General features: G+C 38.5%; 1 protein-coding gene across 2 annotated transcripts in view; it reads left to right on the forward strand.

Moving 5' to 3' along the window:
* The window catches only part of IFT172 (intraflagellar transport 172), a 3,348,311-nt gene that overhangs the window by 426,944 nt on the left and 2,901,876 nt on the right, over window positions 1-19,491 (forward strand). The window lies entirely within an intron of this gene.

Consider the following 19,491-nt stretch of genomic DNA (forward strand, 5'->3'; position numbering starts at 1 on the left):
CCCCAGTAAGATTAACCAGATCAGCAAAGTGTAAATAAATCTTAAGGCTTGATCCAGTGTTCACATCCATTTATCATACTAATGTGATCTTTAATAAAATTCAGGATCGTCTGTAAATTGCCGACAAAACCATTGAACTTCTCTTCCCTAAAGCCAAGGAAGCTGCTTCAGTATCTACAAATACTAAGACTTAAGTATGTCCTTCATCTGCTTATCCAGAGACCACACACTAACATCACACCTATAAAAATAAACTCCGCAAACCTGTTTTCAGTCTTCAGTTCGCAGTACAGAACATCATTTTGTATCTCTTTTTCTAGAGTGAACAGGTTACTTGTATAACAAAGATCCACTTGTTTACATGTCATCTCCTTCTTCCACATCCTAATCCTTAATGAAGTTATCAGCTCTTTTCAAAATGATGTCATTGTTCATATAGACTTTAGACTCTTTCTTTGACTCCTGGTACCCTGGAACATTTAAGATGTGTGTTGAGCATGCTCTAAACCTGTACATGCGAGTGCATGCATAGTACATTGAAGTTTCTGCCCTAATTATGTCAGTTCTGTTTCCTGTGCAATCACTGCCTGCTGTAGCCTTTTGGTTCATATTCTTACATTTTCATTTCCTGTTCTATATTCCTTTATAGGTCATTGTTTAATTTCCTTTCCTGTTCCGACCCTGCCCTTTATGGGCCAGTGTGCCAGTTCCCTTGCTGCTTTCAGCAGTAAGCAGAGATCACATCACAGGGAGAGGGGTGAAAGAGGTGATCATTACAAAAATTCACTTATTGTTGTTATGTCAGTCACTTGCTGTATAACTTATACTAGAGTTACCAGACATCCAGCAAAAGAGCAACATGTCCTCCTTTTCAGCATTGTGTCCTCCATCCGACAGGCATTGCCTAAAAAGGCAGAAATGTCCAGCTTTCTGACAGGACTGTGAAGTCAGCAGTCTGTCACGTAATCTGTATACATGACATGGCTGCTGATTAGTCCTGTTACTCTCACGCTCTCTTCTCATGCTTTAGCTGCGAGGAGAGAGCGAGAGAAAGTGGAGAAACAGGGCTGTGGTGTGTGTCACGTTTGTGTGTTTTTTGGGGTTGTTGATAGGCAGGGCCAACGAGATACTTTATTTTTTTTCCTGGCAGGGTCAACCAGGTACTACTCTGTGTGAAACTTTTAAGGGCCGTGGCGTTTACTTTTATTTATTTATTTATTTTTTTAAATGATATGTATATCCTGGCAGGGTTTAACCAAATACTAACTAGGGAGGCAATGTGTTTGGCCTGGGGGATTGTTTTTCTTTTTTTAATACACTGACTGGCAGGGTCAATGAACCAACAACCGAACCACCAGTCCAGATGATTCATGTGGTCTGTCTGTGTGTTTTTTGGGGCTGTTGATAGGCAAGGCTAACCAGATACTTTATTTTTTTGCTGGCAGGGTCAACCTACTCTATCTGTGAAACTTTTAAGGGCCGTAGCGTTTAATTTTTTTTATATGTTTATGTATAACGTGGCAGGGTTTAACCAGATACTAGGGAGGCAGTGTGTTTTGGGGACTGTTGATTTTCTTTTGTTAATACACTGGCAGGCTCAACAGAAATAGATGATTCCTGTTGTCTGTGTGTTTTTTTGGTGCTGTTCATGATGACTTTCTTTCATATGGGCCAGGTGCAGTTAGGAAATAAAATACTGCTCACAAGCAAAGTAAATTAAGTAGCAGAAGCAAAGCAAGAAGGTAAATAAAAAAACACCTGCATCAAAGATTAGTATAGCAATAACCCACGCCTGGGTGTGGGTAATGCTGGATTTATCCATGGTTGGTGTGGTTTGGTCATGAGGGCGAAGCCCGAGTGGCCAAACAAAGCCATCCGTGGGAAAATCCAGCATTACCCACACCCAGAAGTGGGCTATTGCTATTATACAATGACATTATTTAAGAAATAAGATAATTACTTTTCTTAAATAATGGCATTGTATAATGTCTCCTTGCTGCCCTTTCGCAGCTGTCTGGTCTTCTGCGGCAGTTCTTATGTACTGCACATGCGTATGCCTACGCAGTACGTCAGAGCTGTGGGCAAAAGCAACGGAGAAAACAAGATCTCCGTTGCTTTTTGCAAACTGTTTCACTATGTTAAATGGGTTTAACATAGCGAGACAGCTTTAAAAAAAGCAACGGAGAATCTCCTTTGCTTTTTTTAAAGCTGTCTCGCTATGTTAAACTCATTTAACATAGCGAGACAGTGTGAAGCAACGGAGATCTTGCGTTCTCCATTGCTGTAAAAAAAGAGTTATAGTAATGGAAAAAGTCCTTTTCCATTACTATAACTCTGATTTACAACGTGCACGCTGACCAATCAGCGTGCACGTTTTTGAATATTAATGGGGGGGTCGTTGTATAATAGGGTACTAGTAATGTTTCTCTGAATTATGTATGTATGTAAGTGGAGCTTCTTTTCTGTTATTTTACTATAAGATACTTGCAGTCAAGCATCTAAATTAATACAGATTTTAAAAGTTTTACTTATTAATGCACTAGATCTTCAATCTGGGCAGAGCAGCTTAGTTTGAAAGTAGGGTAAAGTTATATCTGATACTGACGAGAACCAAACAAAAATGGAGTGTTTTGCTTCTGTCAAAACTGCTACAGTATCCTTTATCTGCACTATTCTATTCCTCCATCAGATTTTGCAGTGCTCTGTTATTACAAAAAAAAAAAAAAAAAGTCCTGCTGGAATCTTTACCGTGAATCCACAACTATTTTAACTTTTAAAAGTTCTGCAGCTGAGCCAAGTACATTTTATCTGCAAGCAAAGCATAAACTAAAGTTAAGAACCAGAAGACTGTACAGTTAAAGTAGTGAATTTCTCGTGGCCCATTTCTAGTAATTTAAACATTCATCAGCTTAATGTACATTTTGACTCCAATTAATGACTAAAGCTCTGATAAACTCTGCTTAACAGGTCTATGGCCTGCACATTTTCAGGTGATCCTTAAAGTTGCATTCTACAGTGCAGTGGTAGGATATGTTGCTCTGGATGACATTTCCTTCTTCCCACATCTCTGTGCAAATGAAACGGGTTTCTCAATTTTCTGTGTATCTATCGTTTGTCTTCTGGCATTGGACTTCGGCTTTGGTAGAGAATTTCAAATTGCAGGTTTGGGGGTGGAATGTTGAAAGCTATGTGTTCATAAAATCTTAATGAATATTGCAGTTTCTGGTGTGATACACATACTAAGCCTACTTCCTTTCAAAATCTTATCATCTTCAATAAAATTATGCCTCCATGATGAAAAATGCAGTGTAGTGAATTATGAATGCCATTCAGTATATAATGACTTTTTGTATGCCTTAAACCAAGACTTTCATGACTGTTAAGTTTTTCTTTTATTTCTGGAAGTTAATGATATTCATGAAATAAAAGGGACTAGATGGGATTAGGAAGCTATAAAATGCCCAAAGAAATGGAAGTTCCCTTTATCTGCTTCAGATTATGAGAAGAGTACTGCAACACAAATGATTCCCCAAAACTGGTACCTCTGCTGATGTCTCCTTGAGATTATTTCTGATCACTGGTTTTCAGTGAATGCTGCAGCTATCAATTTTTGTTTTTTTTAGCTGGACCCTCTGTAGCACCTTTTAATGTGTCTATTTTAATACTAAAGACTGCCTTTGAGTAAAATGTATTCACTAAGGAATATTTTCAATTTGAATAGGAAGCGACATTAAAACAGCAGAGACTTTTGCCCCTACCTTTGTTAGAGCATCATTAGTATATGTATAGAACACTTAAGACACTCATGTTTGCTAGTAACTGAACAAAGTTCAAAAAAGCAAGCAGGAAAAAAAATCTTCTCCTAACACCCCAAGAGGCAGATCATGATTTCACTGAATGCTGTACCTAGCACTTTTTCAGTGTTTTCTCAAGATAGGTTCTCTATAAAAGTATTTTATTTGGCTGTTGTCTTAAAACAGACTATGACTGACTATAATTTATTTGCTAAGAAAGATCTGGACCTGCATTAGTACCTTTACTGAACCATCATAGGAGGTTACTAGGCTATTGACCCAGAGGTCATTTCAGGCCTAGCCATTTCATCCCAATGTAATACCATAGATACTGTAGTCAATACCCAGGATTGTATTTAGTAATGACTGCCCATGTCCAGGAAAGTTGTGGATGCTATCTCTGGAAAGAATTTGTGGTGCCCCATCCACTCATCCAGGTTCCTTTTGAGCAGTGTCAAATCACAGGCCATATTTAGGTCCCTGAAATGGGTAGCTCTAGTCCTGTCTTGATTTACAGATATGCAGCAAATTCATTAGGTTTGTGTCAGAGATTGCTCTGTAAGCCAGACATAAGTCTCTCCTAAAAAGTCTATACGATACTGAGTATAGTGACAGGGAATTTATTCTGTCTGTGTAAGACACGTGCTGGAGTCCCTTGATCTTTTTAGTTAGAAACCTCTGCTGCAGGTGCTTTGTACAGCACATGCCGAAGGGGCATTATACTTAATTATGGTCATGGGTCTGATTAGTGACGAGTACAAAGGGGTTATCACCTCCTATGCTTTAGAGGCAATGCCTTTGCTAATCAAGTGTGCTACATAGAAAGCCTTCTTTACTACAGCAGACACATGGTGGTCAAAGTTAAGGTTGCAGTCTACTTGTGATACCAGATCTCTTAACTCATCATAAAAGGATTCTCATCCAGGAAAAAAGAGGTCATTGTTCCTCTCTACTCGACACTCATTAGACCCATTATAGAGTACAACACCCCTTTTAGAATGTACCTCACAAGACATCTGCAGCAGCTGGAAAGGCCACAGAAGTATCTCACAAAGAGGATTACTGGCCTCAAACAAATGCCCTACACTGACCGCCTCAAAAAACTCAAGATTTACTCCGTAGCATATCGCCTACTGCGGGGTAATCTCTGCCTAACATATAAAGCTATGTCAAACCCAGAGCTGTTGGACATGCTACATCTAAAGAAATCCCAAATCCCTCTGAGCTACACGCTCTAGGGACCTAAACCAACAGGACACGCTGGAGGGATTTGGGATTTCTTGATGCATGGATGGGAAATAGGAAATACACCCCGGGGATCACTTCTGTGTCTCTGCTCGACGGTGGCACAGGAAAATAACTTTCTTGGGTGGCGTAAGCCATGGAACCTTGCTGGCTAGGCTTATGTAGGCCCTTGGGCCTATAGCCTAGTACCTACCTATGAACCTTCTTCTTCTTCTTCTTAAGGCTTTTTCCCGGTTAGGGGTCGCCACAGCGGATCATCTGTCCACTCATGATTGTTAGTGGAGTTTTACGGTGTTGAGTTGCCAGCCCAGTGCCCAACCTTCCACAGAAGGCACACACACACACACACACACACACACACACACACACACACACACACACACACACACACCTAGGGCCAATTTAGAGTGTCCAGTCCACCTACTGCATGTCTTTGGCATGTGGGCGGAAACCGGAGCACCCGGAAGAAACCCACTCGACCACAGGGAGGACATGCAGACTCCGCACAGAAGGCACCCCAGCCGAGAAATGAACCAGAGAACCTCTTGCTGTGAGGTGGCAACTCTAACCGCTGCACCACTGTGGCCACCCTAAGAACCTATAGGTAAATATTGGTCTATGCAGAGAACACTTGCACAGGTTTCCCAAATTTTTGTGCAAATTCAGAAAGCCAGAGGAAAAGAAGAAAGAACTCCTCCTTCTAACTCCTCAAATGAAAATGAAAATTTCATAGGAAACAAAATTGTCCTCCTTTTTCCCAAGATTCTAAGGAACATTCTTCTTCCTAATCCTGAAATTCTTTTCCAGGGATATTTTCGTTATGGAAACACTAAATTTCATGGGAGAATATTTTATATGGCCTGCAAATAATCTCTCATAACCACAGAAATGATATGGAGAGCTAATGAACCATCCTCATGCTGACTGGACAGCCCTCCTCCTTATACTTTTAAGGATATGCTGAAGGCAAATGGTCATCATCCTGATTTACAGTCTTCAGCAACAAAGCTGATAGGTTGTATAAATCTGCCTTAGCTAGATGGGATTTATATAATACACACAAAGCTATTCCTATGACTTCCTCTTTATTCATTTCTAACTTAAGTGAGAAAACTGTTTATCTAGCTTCATTTACATCATATATGTGTATATGTGTATCATCAGATTATATGCATACAGGTGATTATGTACATTGCTAAGTACTAACATACATAATGTAGAGTTCCAGGAGGATAGCATCCTCTATAACAACATAACATATGTCACCACTATTCGGTGCTCCATATTTTGAGATGCAATGAAGCATTGTTCCACTTTTGGAAAAATGGGGGTTGGTAGCTCTGAATGATCTCGCTGAGCATACTTTATAAAGTCTTACTACAGTATAAATTACTGTATGCATTTGTGAAAGATTTTATTAATGCAACTAATATAAAATGTTATAGTGCACCTTACAGTCACTTTAAAATAAATATGTTTGAGCACTACAGTGAGATATATCCTTAAATAAATAGATAAGTTATGTATGTGGTGCATGATGGTGTTATGAGCCAGAGCATAAAAGGAAGCACATCCTTTCTAGAAGGAAGCTTGAATAAACCCCGTAATTAAAGCTAAAAACACAGCCATAGTGTTGCTTAGAGAGCGTTCTGACAGGTGTCAGGCCATTATGGAAGGGTTGTGGGTTATGATGAGATTTCCTTTACCATTCAAAGGTTTGGTCAAGACTATGTAGCCCAAATAACCAGGTGTAATGGCCAGATGTGGCAGAACTCATAATAACCTTTGCCACGGGCCATTGCTTAATTTTTAAACTTTAAAACAATATTTAGTAGCTTATCAACTACAATTGGAAGATAGAGTAAATATAATTTATATATAAGCTCTAATTTATATTGTTTAAAGCTTTCTGTTATAATTTATTTATTAGCATTTGTTTGCTAGGATATTGACCACAGTTTTCAACCATTCTGCACAAGAAATCTGACTAAAGCCTTATAAATGTACACAGAACAGCACGGCTTTGATTGGCTGGGAGAAAATATTGCATTAAATCTCTTTCACTGCACAGTTTCCAGAGTGGTCAGAGACTCTGTCTATGTGTAACATTTTAGACTTCTGTAACACTCCTGTCGTATCTTTTTATTGAAGCCTTTTATCTAAAACTGTCGTCCAGCAGTAGCACTAACTAAAGGAAATGCAAATTCTTTGACCACATGAAAACAAAGTATCCGTGCTTTGGTGAAGGATGCACCAAAAACAAAGCAAAGTGTTTGGTTTGTGATTCTTGTGTGTCCGTTGAAAACAAGGGTACCACTGATTTAGAATGACATATTACCAGCGAAAAACACAGAAACATGCTAAAGATGTCAGCTTCATCATTTTTTCAGCTGAAACATTCGGCAAAATCTTTGAAGACACGTGATGATGAAGAAACATTAGCGTTTCACACTGTCACTCATCATCAGTTATATAAATCTATGGATTGCACTGCTCATCTAATGCATAGGCTGTTTGGTGAATCTGAAATTGCTAAAAATATTACGTACCAGGACAAAAACGGATGCAATTATTAATAATGTTATTGGTCCTCACATTGTTATGAAAGTAGTAAAGTCATTAAATGGCATTAACTGCTTTGGAATTGCAACGAATGCCAGTAAACCATAGTGTAGTGAAATTATTCCCAATAATCATTCAGTATTTTAATTGGAAAGCTGGTGGAACTTGGATAGATTATTTGCATGGACAGCATGCCAAATGGAAGGGTCTGAAACAGTATGTAATTAACTGCTAGAAACCCTTGAGAAATCAGTCTGTCATCAAAATGCGTTCCGTTTGCAGGAGACAATGCAAATGTGAACTTTGGGGGCATCAATAGGAAAGAAAGCAAGAATGTTTTTTCACAGCTGAAAACAAGCCTTAAGAAGCCATTGGTGGGCCTTCAATGTCCAGCCTAGTCTCCCAGACACGCTCCATATGTGTTCCCAAAATGAACGAAGGAAGCAGTGGAACAATAAAATCCTTTTATTAAGCGATAAAAAACACTGATAAAATAACCGGTAAGCGCTTTCGTTTAATAAAGTATTAAACTTCATCAGACACCATGTTCTTTACATCACTTCCTTATATACTCAAATAGTTCAAATTCATTGGATGAAAAAGATGCAAATCAATCAATAAACCCACCACCATAGCCTGCTTAAAAGGTACCACATACACAATAAATCCAATTAGTTGTATGTATGCATATGTGTGTGCTTTCCTATAGAAAAAGCTTAATAAAATACTGAATAAACATTACTAAAATTTGTGTATAAAATGTACTGACTGTAAAGTGCTAAAGTTTTTTTCTCTCCAATGCTTTTAACCTTAACACTGGGGTAAGCAGGCTATGGTGGTGGGTTTATTGATTGATTTGCATCTTTTTCATGCAATGAATTTGTGCTATTTGAGTATATAAGGAAGTGATGTAAAGAACATGGTGTCTGATGAAGTTTAATACTTTATTAAACGAAAGCGCTTACCAGTTATTTTATCAGTGTTTTTATCACTTAATAAAAGGATTTTATTGTTCCACTGCTTCCTTCGTTCATTTTGGGAACATGTTTGGAGCGTGTCTGGGAGACTAGTTCACTACTTTGTTTTTTATGCAGTTGTGAAGAACGTAGGCTGGACATCGAAGGACTTCGATCATTTTGGCAGCACTTTTGGAGCGTGTCTGGGAGACTAGATCACTATGTTTTTTATTCAGTTTTTGTGTTTGTTTTCACTTTTGGTGGTATACAACTTCACATCTGTATTAGACATGGTGCAGGTTTAATGGCAGTTGATGTTGAAGCAATTGTGCTGAAGTTGTTCAACTATTTTTCTGTGCATACTGTTTGCATGGATGCTCTAAAAGATTTCTGTCTATCCGCTGATGTTAACTATCAGCAGTTGCTATACCACAGCAAAACCAGATGTGTCAGCCTATTTCCGGCAATTGAGAGGCTGTTGTAGTTATTCCCCGCGCTGAAAGCATACTTTCAGAACATAAATCAGCCACCAATGCTGATAAAGAATTGCATGAAGAAGTTCATGAAACCTGTCTGAATGAAAGCGCTTACTGTTATTATTAAACTTTGTGTTGGTTATACTGCAGGTCCTCTCCATCGTTTTTTTGTTTTTACTAGTTTGTATCAAGAACAGTTTTTCAGAAGTATATTTGTGGTTTTTGCATTCGCTGATGTCGGTATTTCAGGCGAAAATTGCAGCTGTTGAAAGGGAAGAAACATCGGCCTTGGAGGTTTGTAACATCCTACAGTTGACAAAGCAAACCCTGCTAAGCAGACAGAGTGAAACTTTTATCTCCCTGAAAGTGAGAGAACTTCTGAAAAAAACTGCGTGAAGATGGCCGAGATGAAGAATGCAAGACATTCATGACAGGTTCAGTCCATGTACCAAGGGTGGATTGATTATTTGGAAAAGTGGATGACACTCTTCGATGAACTACAATGCTTTCTTTGGATGTATTTAAACAAAGTGAAAGACAGTACGTTCAATGATCTTTTGCCATGCGTACAGTATATGAGCGAAAAGGGTATTGTTGTAGACGATGTACAGTTGTTTGACCAGTACTGCAAACTGAAATCATTCATAGGACAGAAAGATGCCAAGTTTTTTGACAGTTTCCTTCATGAACAGTGGTGTTCATACTTTCAAATTTGTGCAAATGAAGACAGGTGTCAGAGCTGCTTAAAATCTGCAAATTTTTCTTTTGCATTATTGGGCACAATGCCAACACTGAAATAGCATTTTCCTTGCTCAATGCACAGTGGACAAAAGAAAGAAATAGACTGTCTGTTGACAATTTCAGAGGAATTCTTCTTACAAAGCACAGTTTTAAGAATGTTTCTTGTCTGGAGTTCCATGCCTATGTTGCCAAGAACAATGAACTGCTGCGAGAATATGAAAACACCTAGTTTTACTATAACTTTTAATTTTGATGACTTGTTTTGTGACCTGTCAAAGTAGTTGTCTTTAAAGTTTTCATTGTAACACACAGTCTAATTGTAGCTGTTTCTGCCATGGTTACATGATGTGGTTGTCAACAAACTCAGAACGCACTGCAAATTCATAATATATCTTCGATCGGGTTCATTATTAGGCAGGCATATTGTTATAGAACAGAAGATGGTTTATTAACTGAAGGAAAGTCAGTTTTAGGTTTATGGAGTTCTTTTATTTTAATTTCTATATTTCAGGGCATGCACAAGGAGCATTTTGGTTTAAATTAGTAAGACAATGATGTGAGAGCGTACTATGGGTGCAATATACTGTGGGGATTTGCATGTACTCTGTTATTAAGCTTTTGTATTTATGAGCAGTAAACTTCTAGCAGTACCATTACATGAAGAAGAAGAAAGCAACACACCTTAACTCTTGAGTATTTTAAAGATATGAACTTGTTCAGTAGTGTATTTGTTATATTTTCCATGAAACTATTCAGTGGTGAATTGATTATTTTCTCCATCAACCTGTTCAGTAATAAATTGGTTATTTTGTCCTTGAAGCAAACCACCAGCTTAATGTAATTACACATTGAAGTGTTATTGTACAGCAGTCCAGGTGCCCCCTGTGTCAGTAAGGAATTATTTGTAGCAGCACTGCACTGTCTTTCATGAGCAGAACAGGACGCATTCTCCTTTGTCCTCCTTTATGACCTTTGGTGGCCTTGTTTGGGTTTGCAGGTATCTGGTAACCCTATGTATAACAGCTATTCCTTCTTGGACAACACTGGAGTCCACATACTTGTGAAATACATTACATTAATTACCTTATTACCATAGTAATTTTTCCTATGCAATCACTGTGTGATATAGCCTGTTAGAGGCGATTCAAATTACGTTGTGTACCAACAGATTGCTCAGTAATACATATTAAAAAGAAAAAAACAGTTTGAAGAGTCATTAATTTTTATTAAACATGGTATAAAAGCAATATTTTCTGTTTAGCAAGACTAGCTGTACAATTATCTGAATTACTTAAATATGCTATAAAAGTACACATTTACAGTACTGCAATAATATTCATTCATCCTCTGATCAAAATAGATCCATTGTTGTCTTTTTTCATCCAATTCAGTGTTTAGGTTATTGGATCTGACAGGATCCGACCTCAGCACCTTAAGAAGCTGTGGATCAACAGATCTGGCTCCTCCCATACTCATATTCCCCCTTTTCCTCAAAATACCCTATTTATCATTTGCTGCCTGGTCAAGAAGGCTGTGTTTTCAAGGTCTCTGACTGATAGTTTTCAGCTAAGTACCCTTTTTCTTCTCTTCGCCTGTTTCAGCAGTCTGTTACTTTTTTCTTTTGCCTCCCCTTTTATTTCCAGCTAAAATAATAATAATAATAATAATAATAATGTATTTTATGTTCCTCCTTTGTCTGATCACACTGACTTAATAATTTAGTTAGCTTTTAATATAAATAGTATCTTGTAACTCTTTGATTTCTTGTTTAAATAGTTTGCTGGTGTTAGTCCTTTTTCACTTTGATATTTCAGACCATTCTGTGTGACCAATACCTTGCCCAACTACATGGCAGACAAGGCTCAAGGTTTAAAAAAACAGGCCATACGATCTAGCCACAGGACCTGCACTCTGTGTATACTGCATGGGGGCAGCTCATCTAGACACATGAGTCTTGTTCCTCTTTCGGATTCAGAGACATAGAGATAAACTTGTCTTGAAAGTTTTGATCCCTCAGTCAGGACAGTCCACCCAGGCCTCAACTTCTTCTGCTACTCCTTCTGTATCCTCAACTAAGGCAACAGAGAAATCTAGGCATAAGGACATTGGTATACCCTTCCCTAAAGAGTCTGTATTCTCAAGGCTTTTGGAGCTGGCTGTTCTACCTCCTGGATGGTACTGCTGGCTGATGCACTCATAGCCCTGGTAGCTCAACAGGCTTAGAAGGATCCTGACACAGTGGAACAAATCCTTAAGAAGCTGGACAAGATTTTGGTTGCACATAAGGATAGAGCACATTCATGCAAGGGTACCCCAGGAGATGCCATGGTTGTGGTGGCAGCCACTAAAAATGAACTGTCTGAAGAGAGTACATCTATCCATCCTCCTAATAGGGAATTAAGATTGTTGGACAGATTTGGAAAATGGACATATGCAACTTTCACATTTAGATGCTGAATTACCTGACCCACATGACACATTTCCAGAAGGACTTAACTAAGAAACTCTCCTTGCCCCTCTCTGGTAACCCACCAGTGGACATCTAGAAAACAGTGGAGGCCCAGTTTTCTACTTTATATTCAATGTCTAACATATGCATACGTCTGCTTTCTTATGCAGCTGATGTAATGGCTAGAGCAGAAGGTACCAGCATAGTTAACCACTGGCATGCCTGGATGCGATTGTGTGACTTTGCAGAAGGCTTCAAGACATCCTTCCTTAACACCCTTCTTGATGGCTCCAAACATTTTGGACTAAATGTTAAGGAAACTCTTGCCATTGGACTCCTCTTCTCCATCTCTTGAAGAACCTTTTCCAGAAATCAGAGAAGTAGCAAGAAGATGTGGTTCAGAGAGTCTCAAGGGCTCAACCTCCTGCATATGGGCCCTCCCGAGGCAGAGGTGGAACAAATTTCAATGGACATTTCCCTAGAGGCAGAGACAGACTGCAGAATCAAATATTTCACTGTCCTTTATCAGAGAAATCCTTCCAGACCTTCTAAATTATTGTCAGACTGTTGCACTCTGAAGGCATTTGGGAGAGCTTAACCCTGCACTCTCAAGCCTGGTGGGCTATGACTTCAGACACATGGGTGCTGTGGATAGTCACTAGAGGCTATATAATTCCTGTTGCTTCCCCTTCCTTAAAGAAAAGTCTGATTCCCGCATTACCACCCTATCAGATGGAATCTGCAACAGCAGAAGTTTAAGGCTGTTAAAAAAGTATTATCAACAGGTCCTCACAGACCATTTAGAATCTGGAGTCTATTGCAGGTTCTTTTTAGTTCCAAAAAAGACAGGGGACCTATGGCCATTTTCAGACCTCAGTCATCACAATCAGTTTGTGAAACAATAAAAAAAAAGACTAAAAACTATAGACCAATAGCTTCCCTTCTGACAGTGTATAAACCGTATACTGGAATTGATGCTGATAGAGTTTATAGTCATTTAGACAAACACTCAACTATAGCAATAAATCAAAAGGCTGGCAAAAGAAAGTCATATGAAACAAAGGATCATTTGTTAAATAAAATCATAATGGAGAATTGTAAAAAGAGGAAGAATCTAAGTGTTGTATGGATAGAGTAGAAAAAAGCATTTAACAGCATCTCACATTCACTGATAAAGGAGTGCTTACAGGTGTATAAGATACACCATGTGTTATCAATTACATTAAAATGACCATGGAACAGTGATAAATCACTATGTAGCTAAGCCATGATAAAGGACGAATTATTATTCCAGGGATAAAAATTCAAAGGGGGATATTCCAGGGTGACTCTGTTACAGCTGCTGTTTTGTCTTGCCCTTAACACAGTAAGTGGTCTACTTAACAAAATAGTTCATGATTACAATTTGGCACCCATACAACAACAAAGTGTAAAGACTTCTCATTTTCTTTTTGTGGATGATTTAAAACTGTATAGTTCATCAGATGAGGAGCTGAAAGCACAAATGGAAGTGGTCAAAATTTTCTCAGATGATTTAAGAATGTCATTTGGGCTTGTTAAAATGTGCAAAAGCAGGAAAGTAGCAGCATCAAGAAAATGTCAGTCTGGGGCAGGAATGTGATATAAAGGAACTTAAGCAAGGAGGAGTGTACAAATATATGGAAACTGATGAAGGATCAATAAAACATGAGCAAATTGCTAACATAACTCAGTAAGAAATATTTTAGATGACTAAAATTAATACTAAAAACAGCCCTGACATCTATGAACAAAGTCCAAGCTAAAAACCAATTTGATTTCCTGTTCAAACTTGAGGTGACTGACTAGCCCAAACTGTACTGGATTAGTTGGACAGAAAAATAAAAAAAAATGCTTTGTGTTTATTAAATGACATATAAAAATCAGTGTATACCAATATTGTATATTCTTCATTCTAAAGGAGGTACAGACTTCCTTGAAATTAGATTAATATAATACTATTAACGAATTCATTAAATTAATTAATTAATTAATTAATTAATTAATTAATTAATTAATTAATTACACATACAGATTTGCAATCATAGGACTACATGCATATCTACTGATTTCACCAGATCTAAACATAGTGAAAGTTTTGAAACATGAAGAGAACAAATCTTAATGACTTCCCTGCTGAGTTTAGCAGACGCATGTCTGTGTGCACTGGGAATGGAAACCATACCAGAAGTAGGCAAAAATCAGGCAGCAACTGAATGTGTGAAAAAATGAAAGAAAGAATATAAGGAGAAAGATCAGATGAGAAGGCAAGAAATGTGGGAAAGGCTTAAATATAGCTGCAAGTATAGAAAACTCCTGAAACAATCTCATATCTATTCTTGTGATGCAGGAATGGTTAAGAAGAGATGAATTTAAATCAAAATATGAAAAGTTAATATTAGCGGCCAAGGATAGTGGACTACGTACACATTGGTTTACAAAGTCCATTGAACATGTGGGAGAAATAGACAAATGCAGGTTCTGTAAAACAGAAAAGTAAACGGTCACACATCTTGTTGTTGGGTGCAATACACTAATGGCAGAAGGAGCATGTATTGACAGCCATAATAATATGGCAAGACTGTTGCCTTGGGGATTGTGCAAACACTGGAATATTGAAGTAGTTGAGAAGTATTGGAAACATGAGTCACAAAGCATTATAGAGAAAGATGAAGTTTATATCACATGGAATTACCCATTACCGACAGTTCAAACAAGAGATGTGAGAAAACCAGATATAGCAGTCCATGAAAAGGTGGTAAAAGTAGCACTGACCATTGAAATTGCTATACCTAGTGATACAGTGTCTTACTTACAGAGAGACACAAAGTTATAACATACCAGGATTTGCAGGCAGAAATAAGGGTACTGTGGAAGAAGGATACACAGACAGTTCCAATAGTAGTAGGAGCAGTGTGTCTCATAAAAAAAGAAATTACAGTCTTATTTAGATGTGCTACCTATACATGCAACTTCATATTATTTGCAGAAAAAGTAAATTCTAGGCACATTGCTGGTGCTGCAAAGAGCATTTTGACTAACATCAAAGATTGAAACAATACTAATTAAACAAACTTTAATCATACTTTGACTTAGGAATGGGGTCCACTCCTGTCGTGATATTAGAAACCCAAAAGACTTGGAGAAATTAAACCCGGCAAAACCATTTGGTATCCAGAGTCTATTCCAAGTTCTTTTTAGTTCCAAAAAAGACAGAGGACCATTGGCAAATTTTGGACTTAGTCATCTCAATCAGTTTGTGAAACAGTTAAAGGTCTGGATGGCCGCATTTCAGTCCATTCTATCTCTTTGGAGGAAGGATGAGTGGATGTGCTGTACAGGTCTTCAGGATGCCTACTACCACATCAGGATTTCAAGGCAGTCAGAGATTTCTCCATTTCTGGCTGGGAGCCTATTATTGCCAATTCAGGCACTTCCCTTAGGTCTCTGTACAGCCCCCTGAATGTTCACCAAATACATGGCAGTAATTGCAGTGTGTCTCAGACTTGTAGGGTTCCTGGTGTTCCCATAGTTGAATGATTGGCTCCTCACTGCACCAACCAGTGATCTCCTGCTTCAGCAAAGGGGACTTCTTGCTCCAGCTTCTTCAGCATTTGGGGTTTATAGTCAACCACTCCATAAGCAATTGAATGCCACTTGAACATGAGAAACCAGATAGCTACTCTCCCAGAGTCTAGGATTGTATCGCAGTATCAGGCATCCTTGCAAATTCAACACCCCTCACCATCTGCAAGACTCATCCTTCGATTGGTAGGACTGGTGGCTTCTACAGTAACATTAGTTCCCCCTAGCCAAATACTACATGAGAGTTCTTCATTGGACCCTTTCTGTTTAATGTTTCCACTTCCTCCATCCTTTTCATGCACAGGTTCATCTTACTTTCTTGTACAAGTCTCATATCACATGCTGGTTGAACTCCATAGCTCTCATAAAAGTTTGACCCTTTTCTCCCCATCCTCCCATGGCCATAGTAACTGCAGATGCTTCCCTTTTGGGGTGGGGGATTGGGCTTTTCAAAGGGAAGATGGTTCAAGGTTCCTGGTCAAACACAGAGACCACTCTCCACATCAGTGGGCTGGAGACGAGGGCAGTTCTCCAAACAATGCAGGTTTTCCAGGACTCTCTCCCCAGGGAGGATCTTCATCCAGTCAAACATCATGTCAGTAGTCTGGTACATCAACAAGCAAGGTGGAACCCACTTGTATCGTTGTTGCCGAGAAGCCATGAGAGTGTTGCAGTGAGCAATGTATTTCCATTTCTTTCTCGTAGCAGAGCATTTTCTGAGGACTTCCAGTTTGTTGGAGGACAAATTTGAGCAGATCTGTCCTCCTGCCCCAACAGTGGTCACACAGTCAAGCAGTAATGAATCAAATCTTCAACCACTGGGGTCAACCATGCTATGAAATTTTACTTTTTGCCTAAACTACAAAAGTAGTAATTACTTCACCCTAATCTCTCCACAGGGTCAGTCACTGAGAGATGCTCTTGTCCACATTTCACCCCAGGTCTTCTATATGCCTTTCCCTCTTTCTTTGACAACAAAATTTGCAAGAAGGTGCAAGACCAAAGTAATCTTCATTGCTCCTTTCTAGCCCTAGCAGCTGGGCTCCCCTTCACCTGGTGTTATCTACTATGTCCTCCCTGGACACTGAACAACCATCCAGACCTTCTGACTTACCCAGTCAGGTAGCCTCACCCACATCCAGAAACATTGCAACTAACCGCATGGTTTCTCCCCAGTTTTAACAGTGACCAGAGATGCCAAACTTTCCACTCAAGTGGTTAATATTTTGTTAGCCTCTGAAAAATTGAGTACCAGAAAAGTTTACCTTAGCAAATGTAAGGGGTTCTCTACCTGGATGGCTGTGAATGGGGATAGATTCCTTTTCATCTCCACTTCCTTCCATTTTAAACTTCTTATCAAACCTTTTCCACAAAAAAGATGCAACTTTTCAAAAATCAAAGTGCAACTAGCCGGTATTTCCATTTTCTATATTAGACACAGTCAGACAGCTGTAGCATCTCTAAATATTTCAAAGGCCTTTTAAAAGAGAACTTTCTTATCGAGACCTCCCATAAGGGATTCTATTCCTCCATGAGACATAACTATCATGCTTCAGGAATTAACAAAACCATCTTTTGAACAAGCAGCTTCTGCAGACTTAAAGTATATTTCATGAAAGACTATTTTTTGGTAGCCATCACTTCAGCTAAAAGGATTTCAGAATTACAAGCACTTCCTTGTAAACTTTTTTATCTGATTTTCAATAAGGGTAGGGTTTCTTTGAGAACAAAGCCTACGTTCATCCCAAAATTGGCATCCAAAATGAACATTAATCAAACAAGATTTTCTAACGATGAAAATACACTATTTCTTTTGGATATCTACAGACACCTTAGATTTTATTTATGTAGGGCTAAATATTTCAGAAAATCTGATCAGCTGTTTGTGTAGCCTTTTCTAAAGCCAAGCTAGGCCATTATGCTTCTAATGTCACCCTGTGAAGGTGGCTGCCAGACTCAGTAGCCTTTGTATACACAAAATTGAGACTCTCTTTTAACTAAAAAAAACAAAAGCAGTGAACAAGGTCAGTGACTACGTCTGCTGCCTTAATGCGTAAAGTTCCTATAGATGAAATCTGTGCTGCAGCAACTTGGTCCACAGTTCACATGTTCATTTCTCATTACAAACCTGATGTACAGTCAAGATCCCATATATCCTTCTGCTCCACCATTCCCAGTAATATCCTTCATTGATACCTCCCAAAATTGTGGCAGCTAGGGGATTTGTCCCAAAGGTTGCATTGGCCAAAAAGGACAAATTTGGATATGTCCAGTTCAACATCTCTCCCCCTTCTAAATTTTCTCAACTAGTGCTTTTCTTTGATTGAATGGACTAAGCAGGAATCTCGTCTACACAGTATCTCAGTTGGTTGTTTTCCTCAGGTTATATTCTGGTATATAAGTTAGTGTTATAATTATGAGATAGTAACAGACTTTGTTAGCAACTAAGGTGGGAAAGTCAGTCTGAGGTATTTGGAAAAAGAGTGGGATTATGGGTAGAGAGGAGTCAGATTCCTGGATCCACAGCTTCTAAAGGCACTGAGGTTGAATCCGAAAACCCAAAGGTTGAACCTGAGAAGAAGACAACATGGATCTATCTTTATGGTGAAAACATAACTTTTGTTTTTACACATCTGTAATACTGATCTCTTCAAAATAACTTCAGACAGGACAAAATTATGAAGGAAATCAGAGATGCTCTGCAAAACTATAAATAGTTGAGAGGTATGGTTGCCTCCAGTGCAATTGATCACACTGCCAGTAAGCACAAGTCTTAACTGTCCAGACTTTTGGAGAACATCATTGCTATTGCTCATTACTCTGCCCTGTTCCACATGAAATAATTTATTGTTTTACTAATGCAGCATATTCTAATAGAAAGCCTGTCCGATCAGGAAGACTTCAGTGGCCAAACTACTCTGTGTGGGGATATGCTTGACTTACATTGGACTCACTGATTGGGCTGTACAGTTAGTGTGCATGTTTTTTGAATGCTAAACACTGTTTATAGTATAATCTGTTTTATTTGGTTTTGCTGTGTCTCGTATATTAGACCTTGTATGCAGAACTTCTTATATTTATCACTTCCTGATCTTACCTAGTGTTTAACAAGTATGCTGCATAATTCTTTTTGTTGCAACCTAGTACTTTAACTTGTATGCATCTATAGACTTCTTTGTTATAATAATGAGTATGCTGGAACTATATCTAGTGCTTCTTCTTCTTTCGGCTGCTCCCGTTAGGGGTCGCCACAGCGGATCATCTGTTTTGAAAATGGTAATAATTTGGCTTTTGATGTGCTGTTATTGTCTTGACTACCTCTGCATTTGTTTTTATCTGCCTCTAGCCCAGGTCACTGCTGATAAGGGCATAAAACCATTTCACATTTCCAGTTAAATAAAATCACATCTCAAACAAGATTATCTATCAACAACTCAAAACACCTGCTCCAACTCAGTTGGCAAAATATGGAACAACCTTTTCACATCTGAATAACTTCTGGCTCTGCTCTTGTACCAATCCAGACTAACCTACTTTCATCTTTCAACTATATTTGCATTTTATTTAACATCTATCAAATCATAAATCACATTAAAAAAACATTATTATTTTTATTTTCATGTTTTAATTACATAATTTGTATTACATAGTTAGTATTATCTATT

This window comes from Protopterus annectens, chromosome 6.part1 (genome assembly GCF_019279795.1).
Source record: "Protopterus annectens isolate FY-2018-M chromosome 6.part1, PAN1.0, whole genome shotgun sequence".
Lineage (NCBI taxonomy): Eukaryota > Metazoa > Chordata > Ceratodontiformes > Protopteridae > Protopterus > Protopterus annectens.